This window comes from Lactuca virosa, chromosome 3 (genome assembly GCF_052849685.1).
Source record: "Lactuca virosa cultivar CGN04683 chromosome 3, Lactuca_virosa_CGN04683_v6, whole genome shotgun sequence".
NCBI classification, from domain to species: Eukaryota; Viridiplantae; Streptophyta; class Magnoliopsida; order Asterales; family Asteraceae; genus Lactuca; species Lactuca virosa.
In genome coordinates this window covers 88,932,876-88,948,651 of record NC_136428.1, presented here as the reverse complement: position 1 = coordinate 88,948,651, position 15,776 = coordinate 88,932,876, and the positions used below count along the sequence as shown (strand labels likewise).

At 36.7% G+C, this 15,776-nt stretch overlaps 3 pseudogenes; 2 read left to right on the top strand and 1 right to left on the bottom strand.

Moving 5' to 3' along the window:
• Window positions 1–1,129: 1,129 nt before the first annotated feature.
• Window positions 1,130–3,845, bottom strand: LOC145166152 (G-type lectin S-receptor-like serine/threonine-protein kinase At2g19130 pseudogene; annotated as a pseudogene).
• Window positions 3,846–5,777: 1,932 nt separating this feature from the next.
• On the top strand, window positions 5,778–13,607 carry LOC145163786 (G-type lectin S-receptor-like serine/threonine-protein kinase At2g19130; annotated as a pseudogene).
• Window positions 13,608–14,311: 704 nt separating this feature from the next.
• LOC145163785 (G-type lectin S-receptor-like serine/threonine-protein kinase At2g19130 pseudogene) lies at window positions 14,312–15,269 on the top strand (annotated as a pseudogene).
• The last annotated feature ends 507 nt before the right edge of the window (window positions 15,270–15,776 follow it).

The window sequence follows — 15,776 nt, the reverse complement described above, 5'->3', positions numbered from 1 at the left end:
GTATAGTTTTCTTCCCGATAGTACTAGTTTTAACAACCAATGTATGATCAACTTGACACTCAACATAACCTTGGTAGGTAACGAGTTAGGACGATTCAAACGATTTCACAAGGAGTAATAATGAAAGCCTATAAAAAAACAAAGAACACAATAACTAACGCGGTCCACACGATCAATGTGAGTTTTTCATAATAGTAGTAACATGTGGTTGAGTTTCGATTGTAGTATTTCAGGTCATCTTGCATTAGTGTGCACTTATATCTAATGAATAGCGGACCATAACTATGGGACCATGGGAGATTCTGTTCGTTTACACTTGAGAAGGCCCATTTCTTTCAAGAAATCTAGGATGTATTTCATTCGGGGATATGACAATGCCTTCCTTGGATCGAGCAACTTCCATTCGAAGTAAGTATTTGGGCACAATTCCTTTTTAGTAGTCTAATTGATTGTACATCGTCTCTGGATGATGTTATCAACATACATAATAAGTATAGTTTTCTTGCCGATAGTACTAGTTTTGACAACCAATGTATGATCAACTTGACACTCAACATAACCCTGGGAGGTAATTCAAACGATTTCAGAAGGAGTAATAATGAAAGAATATAAAAAAACAAAGACCACAATAACTAACGTGGTCCACACGATCAAAGTGATCAAATTACGTCAACGGGCTAAGTGAGTAAGGTCGTTGGTCACGCCTGACTTGAGAGCTAATCGAGGAAAAATGAGTCGCTAGGTAGAGATTGATCGAGGAAAAATGTGAGTTTTTCAATATTAAATTGGTTTAATACTAATTAAAATATTAGTTTAAAAATAGATATGAATTTGTAAAAACATAAAAGTAATATTTAAAATTTGTAAGTATATGAATGAAATTTTGTTTTTTTATTTTATTTTATTTTAATTTACCAAGATGTCTGTATGAGTACAATAAAACCACTCACAAAAAGTAAGTCCATATAGTGTCTTTGACCAAAATGTAACGTGAATGAAGGGTCGCACTAAGAAGTAAGAACTACTCATCTCCATGATTATGACTTCCATACTTCTTAGCAAGTCGATTCAAACTTCACTACAAAACCTGGCCAACTCATGTTTGAAAGGTCATGATGATCGATCCACATCCACTTGCAACAAAAATTCATTTTCTCTTTTATTCTATTACGTACAATACAATATATGTCTAATTATTTGAATATAATAGATTAAATAAAGATAATTATCTTCAAGAAGAGGAGCTCTTCGACTGGGGGGAACAACTGCTGTATACCTCTGAACTCCCCTTTGAGGATGATTCCGTGAAGAAAACAACACGCTCGGTGTTATCAACAAAGAGCGTGACAGATCGAGGGATCGGAGGCATATTCACATCCATAACCCCTTCAAGGATCTGTTCCACCAAACTCATTGAAGGCCTACTGTCTTCCTCATCTTGGATACACCAACATGCAACTTTGCAAATTTTTGAGACTTCTTCAACACTAGCTTCCCTGTTTAACCTACTATCTACCAAGCTAAGGATATTACCTCCCACCTTCAGAACACTAGAAACTAAACAAGGGAAGAATGGACTCCTTGAATCTTCAGATTGCTCTGCATTTCGCTTACCATTAACTAATTCAAAAAGCAGCATTCCATAGCTAAAAACATCCGCTTTAGCTGTGACAGCCACCCCCGATAACCATTCTGGTGCTAGATACCCTCGTGTCCCTCTTATGGTCGTCAAAACTCTACTAAAGTCTCGACCAACAAGCTTTGCTAGACCAAAATCAGCAATTTTCGGACAGAATTCGGCATCTAGAAGAATGTTTTCTGGCTTTATGTCACAGTGAATGATACAGTCTCTGCACTTCTCATGTAGATAAACCAAGCCTCTTGCAATTCCAAGTGCAATCTGATACCTCGTTTCCCAGTTTAAAACTTGTTTTCCATGGAAAAGATGGGTGTCCAGAGATCCGTTTGCCATGTAATCATACACCAACAGCTTATTGTTACCTTGTGCACAAAACCCACGAAGGCGTACAAGATTAACGTGTTGGATAGTACCGATTGTGCTGACTTCACTCCTGAACTGCTTCTCTCCTTGGCTGATGCTTTCAAGCTTTTTCACTGCTACAATAGACGAATCATGCAGTATCCCCTTGAACACGGAACCAAAGCCACCTCCTCCTAATTTGTCCGAGAAATTTTTTGTAGCTATTTTTAAATCTCTGTATGCAAATGCCACCAATGATCCCTCCATTCTCGTCTTACCCACCGATATCCTCCTTTTTCTATAGACCGAAAGCGAAAATAGACCCAGGACGAAAACTGCAACTCCAACGGACCCCACAACAGCTCCCATGGTGACCCGATTACTCTTTTTATGATGTGGAAGATCTTTATAAGCGACTTTGACATAGACTTGTTTCCCATCATCATTGTCTTCTGAGAGGTTCAAGAGATCTCCATCCCAAACCGAACATTGATTATCGACAAAAGAGTAAGCATTACAGGAGCAATTCTTCAAACAGATGGTATGACATTCTCGGGCACTTCCAACTGGCATGAATTTATTTTGAGGCAGACTCTTGACACTAATCATGAGAAAATCAGACTTTTCCATATTTCTCCCACACTGCAACTCAGTTTTTCTCACACACCCACCAGAGAAATCACTCTGATTCCATTCACTCTCTGATCTAGGCTTGAAGCCAATCAAGCAATTACAAAACGGTAATTGAGTCTGCCTGCAAATTCCAAAAGCCCCACACCAAGCATAGACCTCACACTGTGTTCTAGGTTGAGTCCAAAACAAATTCCACTCTTTGGTAGCTTCCAACCATGTTTGTTGCTGTGCATGGCCAGAAATATCCATTATAAATCTAGATATGATGGTAGTATTATACACAGAATAAGTGAAGTAACTCTCATTCTCATTTTTATGATAGCTGAAATTATAAATGTAATTCAACCTCATTTCAGGTACTTTGTCAAATCTGCGCCAATTCTCATTCCAAGGCCCACTTGTCCAATATTGCTGGGAGCCATTCCACTTGCTTATGTACTCTGTAGTAGACGGGTCAAGCTCCAAAGAAAAGAGGCCTACAGCTGGATCTTCATTACTTCTCCATGATGTAAGAAGCTGACTTCTTTTGGTTCTATTATCATAAGCAAGTTTAGCACCAGGCAACCAAGTATGAGTTGGGTGGTCAAAACTTTGCCAAAAAGGTTCAATTGAATTTGAAGTGCCGTCTCTCAAAACTAAGTTGCCATCATCAAGAAGAACAGCTATTGCAGAATTCAAAGTGGTGGTGGTGGTGATTTTTGTGGACCAAATCTGGAACTTGGACTCATTTAAGAGCACTAAGTTACCATTTATGATTTTTAATTCTGATTGGAATATATTAGAGATGGGTGTTTCTCGGTTAGCCACCCAAACTATGGTGGGAGGATTGGAATCGACCTTTTTATACCAGATGCCTATGTAATAGTTGGAAGACTTACCTGCTTTGAAAAAACCCAGCTCGAACTCGTATCTTTCGGATATGATCCTTTGGTTTCCTGATAGAGACCGGTTTGAAGAAATGGTGTTGGCTCCAGATGAGATAGTTATGGTAAGAGAGAAACACAAGAGGACAAGAACCCTCAATAAAATGTTACTTTCCGTGAAGCACATGACTTGTACAAAATCTCGACAAGGAGATAGATAGAGAGAAAGAGAGATGACAAATATCATATTATAACATGTTATCAGTATTGGGTTTTATAGAACTGACATCTGAGAGGCTATGCATGATAGGTTGATAGTCAACAAAAATAGTATTCTAACTTGATAAACCCGCTTGAAATAATGGCCATACAAGTCAGTCTATATAAAATGAAAATCTTCTTTCATTCTAAGTCCTTTCTCCTAAGTTGTAAAGTTAAAAGACTGTTACCCAAGACTTTGAAGCTTTTAGATAACTTGAACCAAATACACAAATTGACAGTGGAATGGTTCATCAATCACCTATATTTCAAATGTATGACAAGTCACATCCACCCCCCTTCCATCATAGACGTAAATGCAAAGTCAAAATTTCTTCATGGTGGGACTTGACATCCTTGCTTTCTCCATTAAGACAAAGCAAATATATAAACAATGGGTCACTGTTAATTGTCATATGGGTTAGCATGCAACCCTCTACCATTAACTTCCTACCTAGCTCTAATTATTTCGTCCCAGATAACATAGAAGAAACAATAAAAAGCATGTTATAATGAAAACTTATTCGCTATATAACTTGTTATGTATTATATATTGTTAGAGGAATGCACAAATTTATGAGCATAGAGCCAAGATTCATTTCAGTTCTACTAACTGATCTGGGAATTCGCTTGCAAGTCCTGTTCCCCAAAAGATTTTGTAATGGTTATTGGGGTAAGACCATCGCACCAACTTCAAGGTCCCACATTCAAATTATTGCCTTATTCAGCACATCGGTAACATTTAGACTATGTTGGAGAGAAAAGCTAGCTACTAACTTATAAACTAGTTGTTAGCTTATAAGCTAGCTGACAAAAAATGATGTTGGTAAAAATTAGCTAATCAGTTAGCTGTAAAATATAAAAGGACATAAAAATACATTTAGAAAAGTATGTTTTTTTTTATAATTAATGAAGTGTATATTTCGAAAATTTTAAAAAGTTCATGAAAAGTTAGTCTACGTAGCCTTTTTTAAAAAAGCTAGCTTATAAACTAATTTTGGGTTTGCCAAAATGAAAAGTTAAAAAAACTCAAAAAATAAACTAGCTTATTAGCTAGATGTGGCGAGCCAAAGACAACCATATTCAAAAGTATAATAAAATACAACGTATGAAATTTGAATACTTAAACTACTTGAAAGAAAAATTGAGTTCCTAGATAGAACAATTGTGAAACTCTGTTACCATTTACTTAGTGACATTCCCTTTCAAATAAGTCACAAGATGTAAACACTACAAGAAATATGACCTTTAGAGACGTCACTTGTCATCTCTAAAAGTAATTAGGTCTAGTTGCAAGCGACAAACTTGACACTAAAAGCCTCTTCGTTGAAGGTTCGCTTTGCAACCACAAGGTTGTTTTCGTTGTAGAAGGTCATTGCAGACGCATATAGAGATAACATTTCGCTATTGAAGATTTATAAAATAGAAAGTTCAATAAATGTATTTAGCAACAACATGTGTTAAGATTGAATCACATGAAGTTCATTGGAACGTAAAGTTAATGAGCCAAATGTTACACTCTGATGTAAAATTTACATGGAAGTCGACTAAATTGAAAATCGATGATTAATGAGATTGGAAGTATGTTGTTATTCTAGCATTTAAGCTTTGAGTGTTTAAGGATATAAAGTTTGGTTATTTATGATCATTGTTATTATTTAGTATTAAATTTATTTTAAAAGGATTAAGATATGTTAGTAATTAGTGTACTTCCATGAGTAAAAAAATATATTTTCATTAGTTATCTTACATATCGGACCTATATAGTGTGATTGGTCTATCAAGTATGTTGGAACTAATTATTATATTGGATTTGCTCAACATTTTAGGCTTGCATAATAGTATATTGGGTTTATCTAAGTGGTAGGCTCATATATAAAGGTGGTTAGCCTATTTAAGTGTAGGACCATAATAGTTTTGATTGACAGCTCAAATTCAGTTTAACCTTTTTGGCAAAGTTTTGACCACCCAACTCATACTTGGTTACCTGGTGCTAAACTTGGTTATAATAATAAAACAAAAACGAGCAAGGTTCTTACATCATGGAGAAGCAACGAAGATCCTGGTGTAGGACTCTTCACTTTGGAGCTTTATCCGTCAAGTCAAGAGTATGTAAGCAAGTGGAATGGGTCTCAGCAATACTGGAGTAGTGGGGCTTGGAATGGGAATTTGTGACATCCCCATTTTCACGGCCAAAAAAGACCGATTTTGTTTATGCTTTATAAAAATCAGAGTACCTCTTTTAATAAAAATGTTGCGGAATTTGTTCCCAGAAAAATATGATAAATACGTTATCAAAGCATTTCCGAAGAAATGTGTTTTTATTCATTTTCAAAACCTTGGGATGTCATCGTCAATAAAGAAACATAAGCATAAACAGAGTTTACATTCATTTACACTAGTGATCTACATTTCTTTTAAATCTCTCAGTGTAAAGTAGTTTCGTATCGACACCTGTGATACAAATAAGCTTGAGTGGGTCAGGTTATGAAACCTGGTGAGTACATAGAGTTTTCAACCCACAATAATATAATTATTATGTTTAAACAACAAACAATCAACTCAATTACTCATCCCCATTATCTTCCTCACTCTTAAGGGTCTACCCTAAGAGTCATCTATCCTGCATTCGTTCATTCTGAAGTCCCTTGCTTCCAGGGTTTATATGACAGGCACTAAGTCCATAGCTGCCAATGCTCGTTCGTAAAGCACTAATTCCATAGCTGCTAAAGTTCATTCATCGGGTATTAAATCCATAGCTACCAATGTTTATCTAATAGGTACTAACTCCATAGCTACCAACGTTTATCTAACAGCTACTAAGTCCATAGCTACCAACGTTTATTCAATAGGCACTAAGTCCATAGATGTCGATGTTATTTGTTAGGCACTAAGTCTATAGCTGCCAATGTTCACTCATATCATCTTTCATCTCTCATCATTCATCTACTCATGTTTTACCCAACATATTCGTAGATATAAAATACATATACAGTTTAAATTATTTAAAACATGTATAAAATCGTTCATCCAGCATAGAAAGCAAGTATTCAAATAATATGCACACATAGCACGTAATTTATATAAAATACTTCATATCTATGTATAAGATGAAAGTAACTATGCACTCACTTGTTAAAGTGATGATTCCAAACTCGGGCAGCGCTTCACTTTTAACGATTCTATTTTCCTTCGATGAAACCTAGCATTATTATCGCTAAATTTTAGTCTAATATTTACTGTGACTAATTATTAATCTTAGCATTATTATTATTATATAAGCGTTTAAACAATATTTTCCAACCACTATGTACAGAAATGGGCCAAACATAAAACACCAGAGGGCAGGACCATTTTGTCATGTAGCACGTCTGAAATCCAACAACCATATGTGGCCCTTTAAACCAGATTCCCCGTACCGCGAGTAGTTAAAAAGATATTATAACGACACTTATATAACCTATAATAATAGCTCAAATAATTATTATAAGGTCCTAATAACGTTACTATATTTAAATAAAAGCTATATTAAAAATTACGTAGGCGTATCTTACCTACGATGGGGTTTGGATAGAAGCCGGGCTGTGCAGGGGCAGGACTTCCGAGCTGAAAGCTCTTCTTCTCAGAGCCGTCGAGCGGTTCGGGGCTTTCTTCTAGCGCTAGGGGAGTTTTTTTGGGAGGTTTATGGAGAGTGTAGAGAGAAGAAAGAATGGGAAAGGTGTGAATAAAATGAGGGTGGAAGAGGTTCTATTTATAGGGTGAAATATGGTTGAACTTGGTGCCACATGTCACCATCTGGTGGCAAGACTTGGGGAGAAAGCAATGGCCAAGATTGTGCCACATCACCCATTTTCGCACAACACACTTCCGATTTCTAAAATCCTCAACTTTCGTATACGAGCTCCATTTTTGACATTCTTTATATCCACGCGTAGGTAAAAAATAAGATCTACAACTTTCCTTTTTCCTCCGTCGGCTAATTCTCGATCGATCTTAAATTTAACGGTAGAAGGTGACTACATTGTTAAATGTCCGCGTAAAATTTATAACTTCTACATACGGGCTCCTTTTTCGTCTGTCTTTTTGTCGTTGAGTTCCTATTAATGAGATCTTCAATTCTTATTTAGGTCGTGTTGGCCAAAAACCGCTCGATCTAAAATTCGAGTTTCGGGTCGTGCACTGCTAGGCTAAATCTTAGAAAAATCATAACTTCCTCATACGAAGTCAGATTTGGGCGTTCTTTTTATGCACGCTCTCGTTTTAATGTATACTACAACTTTTGTTTAGATCACTAAGTCCAAAAAGTCCTCTTTCGTAAATTCACTATTTACGTCGCGTAATGTCGTGCCGGTTTTGTCACGAAACTTCGACGGGCCATAACTTATTCGTTATAACTCGGATTTCGGCATTTTTTATATGTATGGAACCCTTGTGACATATTCTAGAACTTGGTTAAGATTACTCCTAAATAATATTCCATCAAAAACTCATTTTTGATGCTCATTGTCTCTAAATTAGCTAGTCCGGATCTACGGGCGTTATAGAATTTGTTTGACTTAGTAACTGAAATGAGGTTGGATAACATATTTAATTATAGCTACAATACGAATGAGAACGAGAGTTACTTCACTTATTCTGTGTATAATCCTTCCATTATTTCTATATTTATAATGGATGTTTCTGGTCAAGTTCAACAAATGGCATGGTTGGATAATGCCAAAGAGTTGAATTTAATTTGGTTTGAACCTACAACGCCGTGTGATGTTTATGCTTTGTGTGGGTCTTTTGGGACTTGAAGGCAGTCAGGATTATCTTTCTGTAATTGCATGACTGGCTACAAGCCTAGATCTGAGAGTGACTGGAATTATAGTGATTTCTCTAGTGGATGTGTGAGAAAAACCAATTTGCAGTGTGGGAGAAATGTGGAAAAGCCTAATTTTCTCATTATTAGTGTCAAGAGTCTGCCACCAAATAACTCTACGACAGTTGGGAGTGCAGGAGAATGTCATACCACCTGAACAATTGCTCATGTAATGCTTACTCTTTTGTTGATAATCAGTGTTTGGTTTGGGATGGAGATCTCTTGAACCTCTCCAAAGACAATGATAGTAGGAAAACAACTTTTGTCAAAGTCGCTTCTAAAGATCTTCAACATCACAAGAAGAGTAATCTGGTCACCATGGGTGTTGTTGTTGGGTCTGTGGGAGGTACACTATTTGTAAATCTTTATATGTGTTGGAAAGACGGCAAGGAGGGATCATTGGTGGCTTTTGTGTATAAAGATTTACAAATAGCCACCAAAACTTTCTCTAACTAATTGGCAGGTGTTGAGAGAAAAATTTTGGAGACACACTTGGACCAAAGTTAGAACAAGTATATATTACGGAATAGTTAATCTCAAAGGATCTAAAATCTCAACAATAATATTAATAAGTTAGAGTTAATTAGTTAGAGAGTTAGTTGCGGAAATATAAAGGAAGATAAATGACAACAGTTGTTATATCAAGTATACACTTGAGTTGATTCATAACACGGAATGCAATCAAAGCGAGTTAATAAGGAAGATCAACTTAGTGATTAAGTCTCAAAGACTTGCTCCGGAGAGAGGTTATAATCAGGTATGTTTCAGTAACAATTGAGAGTAAGAAGTGAAGAGTAGAAAGATAGAGAAATGAAGAAGATAACTTGTAGAAATGTATTCAGAATAGATTGCAACTTATCGGTATTTTAATACAAAGAGAGTAAGTCTCTATTTATAGAGACTTAGAAACTACACTAGATTACAACTTTATAAGCAGCCGTGCAAGGCATACTGGATAATAGAGTGTATTACATAAAAGACAAATACAGTAATCTAGCTATGTTGACTGCGGTAGCTGACTCCGGTTGCTGATGCAGTTGCTGATGAATAAGATTGACTTCGGGTGCTGAACCGTTGCGGTAGAGAGATGGTTGCGGTAGCTGAGTTCAAGAGGGTCACTTTTATGATTCAACAGCAGGAGGTGGTTTTCGCTTGGTTTTCAAGGAGAGAAGAGTTCAGGTGCGAGGTTAGCACCATCGGAACCATCCAACACATTAATCTTGTACGCCTTCGTGGATTCTGTGCTCAAGGTAAAACTAAGTTGCTGGTTTATGATTACATGGCAAACGATTCTCTGGGCACCCATCTTTTCCATGAAAAACAAGTTTTAAACTGGAAAACGAGGTATCTAATTGCACTTGGAACTGCATGCAAGAGGTTTGGTTTATCTTCATGAGAAGTGTAGGGGCTGTATCATTCACTGTGACATTAAGCCAGAAAACATTCTTTTAGATGCCGGATTCTGTCCAAAAATTGCAGATTTTTGTCTGGCAAAGCTTGTTGGTTGAGACTTTAGTAGGGTTTTGACGACTATAAGAGGGACACCTGGGTATCTAGCACCAGAATGGATATTGGGGGTGGCTGTCATAGCCAAAGCAAATGTTTATAACTATGGAATTATGTTTTTTGAATTAGTCTACGGGAAAAAAAAATGTAGTACATTGTGAAGATTCAAGGAGTACATGCAGGTTTGGTTGCAAATGTTCTTATGGGGGGAGGTGATATCCTTAGCCTGTTAGATACAAGGTTAAACAAGGAAGCTTGTGTTGAGGAAGTCACAAAAATTTTCAAAGTTGCATGTTAGTGTATCCAAGATGAGGCAGAGAGTAGGCCTGCCACGAGTCTGGTGGAACGAATTCTTGAAGGGGTTTCGGATGTGACCATGCCTCCGATCCCCCAAATTGTCACTTTATATTTTGAGAACATGGTGGATCCTGTTTTCTTAACTGATTCACCCTCACTAGTACACAACAATTCCACTGGTGGTGGCTCCGATTGGTGGTGGCTCCGAGTCAAAGGGCTCATCTTCTTGAATGTAATTCTCTTTGTTTTCTCTATTATGTTCACGTTGTTGACTTAATCCAGAAATGTTTTGATATGTGTTATTTTAATTATTTTTGGTGAAAGTAGTGGTCAAAAGTAGAGTTTGAATAAGTTTGCGGCCATGTTGGCTTTAGTACCGAGTCTAGTGGGTAGTGTGAGTTAGTTTCCTTATTTTTCTACATTTGATTAGTTTAAAAGGTGATGGTGTACGTTGGTAGTGTGTGACTTCTTTTGTTTACTGTGAAAGTGAATAAAACAGTGAAGCATTTACCCATTTTTGCCCCTGTCCTATGTTTTGTTTTATCTCATAAAAGCCTTCATACCACTTTAAGCTTTCCCTGCAATACCAACATTTGGCACTAAGTCCATAGCTGCCAATGCTCGTTCATAAAGCACTAATTCCATAGCTGCTAAAGTTCATTCATCGGGTATTAAATCCATAGCTACCAATGTTTATCTAATAGGTACTAACTCCATAGCTACCAACGTTTATCTAACAGCTACTAAGTCCATAGCTACCAACGTTTATTCAATAGGCACTAAGTCCATAGATGTCGATGTTATTTGTTAGGCACTAAGTCTATAGCTGCCAATGTTCACTCATATCATCTTTCATCTCTCATCATTCATCTACTCATGTTTTACCCAACATATTCGTAGATATAAAATACATATACAGTTTAAATTATTTAAAACATGTATAAAATCATTCATCCAGCATAGAAAGCAAGTATTCAAATAATATGCACACATAGCACGTAATGTATATAAAATACTTCATATCTACGTGTAAGATGAAAGTAACTATGCACTCACTTGTTAAAGTGATGATTCCAAACTCGGGCAGCGCTTCACTTTTAACGATTCTATTTTCCTTCGACGAAACCTAGCATTATTATCGCTAAATTTTAGTCTAATATTTACTGTGACCAATTATTAATCTTAGCATTATTATTATTATATAAGCGTTTAAACAATATTTTCCAACCACTATGTACAGAAATGGGCCAAACATAAAACACCGGAGGGCAGGACCATTTTGTCATATAGCACGTCTGAAATCCAACAACCATATGTGGCCCTTTAAACCAGATTCCCCGTACCGCGAGTAGTTAAAAAGATATTATAACGACACTTATATAACCCATAATAATAGCTCAAATAATTATTATAAGGTCCTAATAACGTTACTATATTTAAATAAAAGCTATATTAAAAATTATGTAGGCGTATCTTACCTACGAGGGGGTTTGGATAGAAGTCGGGCTCTGCAGGGGCAGGACTTTCCGAGCTGAAAGCTCTTCTTCTCAGAGCCGTCGAGCGCTTCGGGGCTTTCTTCTAGCGCTAGGGGAGTTTTTTTTTGGGAGGTTTAGAGAGAGTGTAGAGAGAAGAAAGAATGGGAAAGGTGTGAAGAAAATGAGGGTGGAAGAGGTTCTATTTATAGGGTGAAATATGGTTGAACTTGGTGCCACATGTCACCATCTGGTGGCAAGACTTGGGGAGAAAGCAATGGTCAAGATTGTGCCACATCACCCATTTTCGCACAACACACTTCCGACTTCTAAAATCCTCAACTTTCGCATACGAGCTCCGTTTTTGACGTTCTTTATATCCACGCGTAGGTAAAAAATAAGATCTACAACTTTCCTTTTGATTCCGTCGGCTAATACTCGATCGATCTTAAATTTAACCGTAGAAGCTGACTACATTGTTAAATGTCCGCGTAAAATTTATAACTTCTACATACTGGTTCCTTTTTCGTCTGTCTTTTTCTCGTTGAGTTCCTATTAGTGAGATCTTCAATTCTTATTTAGGTCGCGTTGGCCAAAAACCTCTCGATCTAAAATTCGAGTTTCGGGTCGTGCACTGCTAGGCTAAATCTTAGAAAAATCATAACTTCCTCATACGAAGTCAGATTTAGGCGTTCTTTTTATGCACGCTCTCGTTTTAACGTATACTACAACTTTTGTTTAGATCACTAAGTCCAAAAAGTCATCTTTCGTAAATTCACTATTTACGTCGCGTAGTGTCGTGCCGGTTTTGTCGCGAAACTTCGACGGGCCATAACTTATTCGTTATAACTCGGATTTCGGCATTTTTTATATGTATGGAACCCTTGTGACATATTCTAGAACTTGGTTAAGATTACTCCTAAATAATATTCCATCAAAGACTCATTTTTGATGCTCATTGTCTCTAAATTAGCTAGTCCGGATCTACGGGCGTTATAGAATTTGTTTGACTTAGTAACTGAAATGAGGTTGGATAACATATTTAATTACAGCTACAATACGTATGAGAACGAGAGTTACTTCACTTATTTTGTGTATAATCCTTCCATTATTTCTATATTTATAATGGATGTTTCTGGTCAAGTTCAACAAATGGCATGGTTGGATAATGCCAAAGAGTTGAATTTAATTTGGTTTGAACCTACAACGCCGTGTGATGTTTATGCTTTGTGTGGGTCTTTTGGGACTTGAAGGCAGTCAGGATTATCTTTCTGTAATTGCATGACTGGCTACAAGCCTAGATCTGAGAGTGACTGGAATTATAGTGATTTCTCTAGTGGATGTGTGAGAAAAACCAATTTGCAGTGTGGGAGAAACGTGGAAAAGCCTGATTTTCTCATTATTAGTATCAAGAGTCTGCCACCAAATAACTCTACGACAGTTGGGAGTGCAGGAGAATGTCGTACCACCTGAACAATTGCTCATGTAATGCTTACTCTTTTGTTGATAATCAGTGTTTGGTTTGGGATGGAGATCTCTTGAACCTCTCCAAAGACAATGATAGTAGGAAAACAACTTTTGTCAAAGTCGCTTCTAAAGATCTTCGACATCACAAGAAGAGTAATCTGGTCACCATGGGTGTTGTTGTTGGGTCTGTGGGAGGTACACTATTTGTAAATCTTTATATGTGTTGGAAAGACGGCAATGGAGGGATCATTGGTGGCTTTTGTGTATAAAGATTTACAAATAGCCACCAAAACTTTCTCTAACAAATTGGCAGGTGTTGAGAGAAAAACTTTGGAGACACACTTGGACAAAAGTTAGAACAAGTATATATTACGGAATAGTTAATCTCAAAGGATCTAAAATCTCAACAATAATATTAATAAGTTAGAGTTAATTAGTTAGAGAGTTAGTTGCGGAAATATAAAGGAAGATAAATGACAACAGTTGTTATATCAAGTATACACTTGAGTTGATTCATAACACGGAATGCAATCAAACCGAGTTAATAAGGAAGATCAACTTAGTGATTAAGTCTCAAAGACTTGCTCCGGAGAGAGGTTATAATCAGGTATGTTTCAGTAACAATTGAGAGTAAGACGTGAAGAGTATAAAGATAGAGAAATGAAGAAGATAACTTGTAGAAATGTATTCAGAATAGATTGCAAGTTATCGGTATTTTAATACAAAGAGAGTAAGTCTCTATTTATAGAGACTTAGAAACTACACCAGATTACAACTTTATAAGCAGCCGTGCAAGGCATACTGGATAATAGAGTGTATTACATAAAAGACAAATACAGTAATCTAGCTATGTTGACTGCGGTAGCTGACTCCGGTTGCTGATGCAATTGCTGATGAATAAGATTGACTCCGGGTGCTGAACCGTTGCGGTAGAGAGATGGTTGCGGTAGCTGAGTTCAAGAGGGTCACTTTTATGATTCAACAGCAGGAGGTGGTTTTCGCTTGGTTTTCAAGGAGAGAAGAGTTCAGGTGCGAGGTTAGCACCATCGGAACCATCCAACACATTAATCTTGTACGCCTTCGTGGATTCTGTGCTCAAGGTAAATATAAGTTGCTGGTTTATGATTACATGGCAAACGATTCTCTGGGCACCCATCTTTTCCATGAAAAACAAGTTTTAAACTGGAAAACGAGGTACCTAATTGCACTTGGAACTGCATGCAAGAGGTTTGGTTTATCTTCATGAGAAGTGTAGGGGCTGAATCATTCACTGTGACATTAAGCCAGAAAACATTCTTTTAGATGCCGGATTCTGTCCAAAAATTGCAGATTTTTGTCTGGCAAAGCTTGTTGGTCGAGACTTTAGTAGGGTTTTGACGACTATAAGAGGGACACCTGGGTATCTAGCACCAGAATGGATATTGGGGGTGGCTGTCACAGCCAAAGCAAAAGTTTATAGCTATGGAATGATGTTTTTTGAATTAGTCTACGGAAAAAGAAAAATGTAGTACATTGTGAAGATTCAAGGAGTACATGCAGGTTTGGTTGCAAATGTTCTTATGGGGGGAGGTGATATCCTTAGCCTGTTAGATACAAGGTTAAACAAGGAAGCTTGTGTTGAGGAAGTCACAAAAATTTTCAAAGTTGCATGTTAGTGTATCCAAGATGAGGCAGAGAGTAGGCCTGCCACGAGTCTGGTGGAACGAATTCTTGAAGGGGTTTCGGATGTGAGCATGCCTCTGATCCCCCAAATTGTCACTTTATATTTTGAGAACATGGTGGATCCTGTTTTCTTAACTGATTCACCCTCACTAGTACACAACAATTCCACTGGTGGTGGCTCCGATTGGTGGTGGCTCCGAGTCAAAGGGCTCATCTTCTTGAATGTAATTCTCTTTGTTTTCTCTATTATGTTCACGTTGTTGACTTAATCCAGAAATGTTTTGATATGTGTTATTTTAATTATTTTTGGTGAAAGTAGTGGTCAAAAGTAGAGTTTGAATAAGTCTGCAGCCATGTTGGCTTTAGTACCGAGTCTAGAGGGTAGTTGATCGGTATATTTTACATCACGCTTAATATACTATAATTTATGTAAAATAACCGATTTTATCTAAGAATGGTGCTACTTTGACATGTATTCGAATTATGTTTGTAGGTGGTAAATATGATGAAAATAGTACAAAAAGATGCAAAAAGAAGTTCAAGGAATTACATGAAGAGAAATCAAGATTGAAAACAAAAGAATTGAAGATGTTCGGGTTTGGAAAGACGAGAAAACAAAATTAAAAAATAAAAAATTGTATTTTTAAATTAATTATAATTTAATTAAAATGATTCATTTAGGAAATAATAATTTTATTATTTTCTAAATAATTTAATTTAATTAAATGTATTTTTAATAAAATCAAAATAAAAATAATATATAAAAATCATGTTTT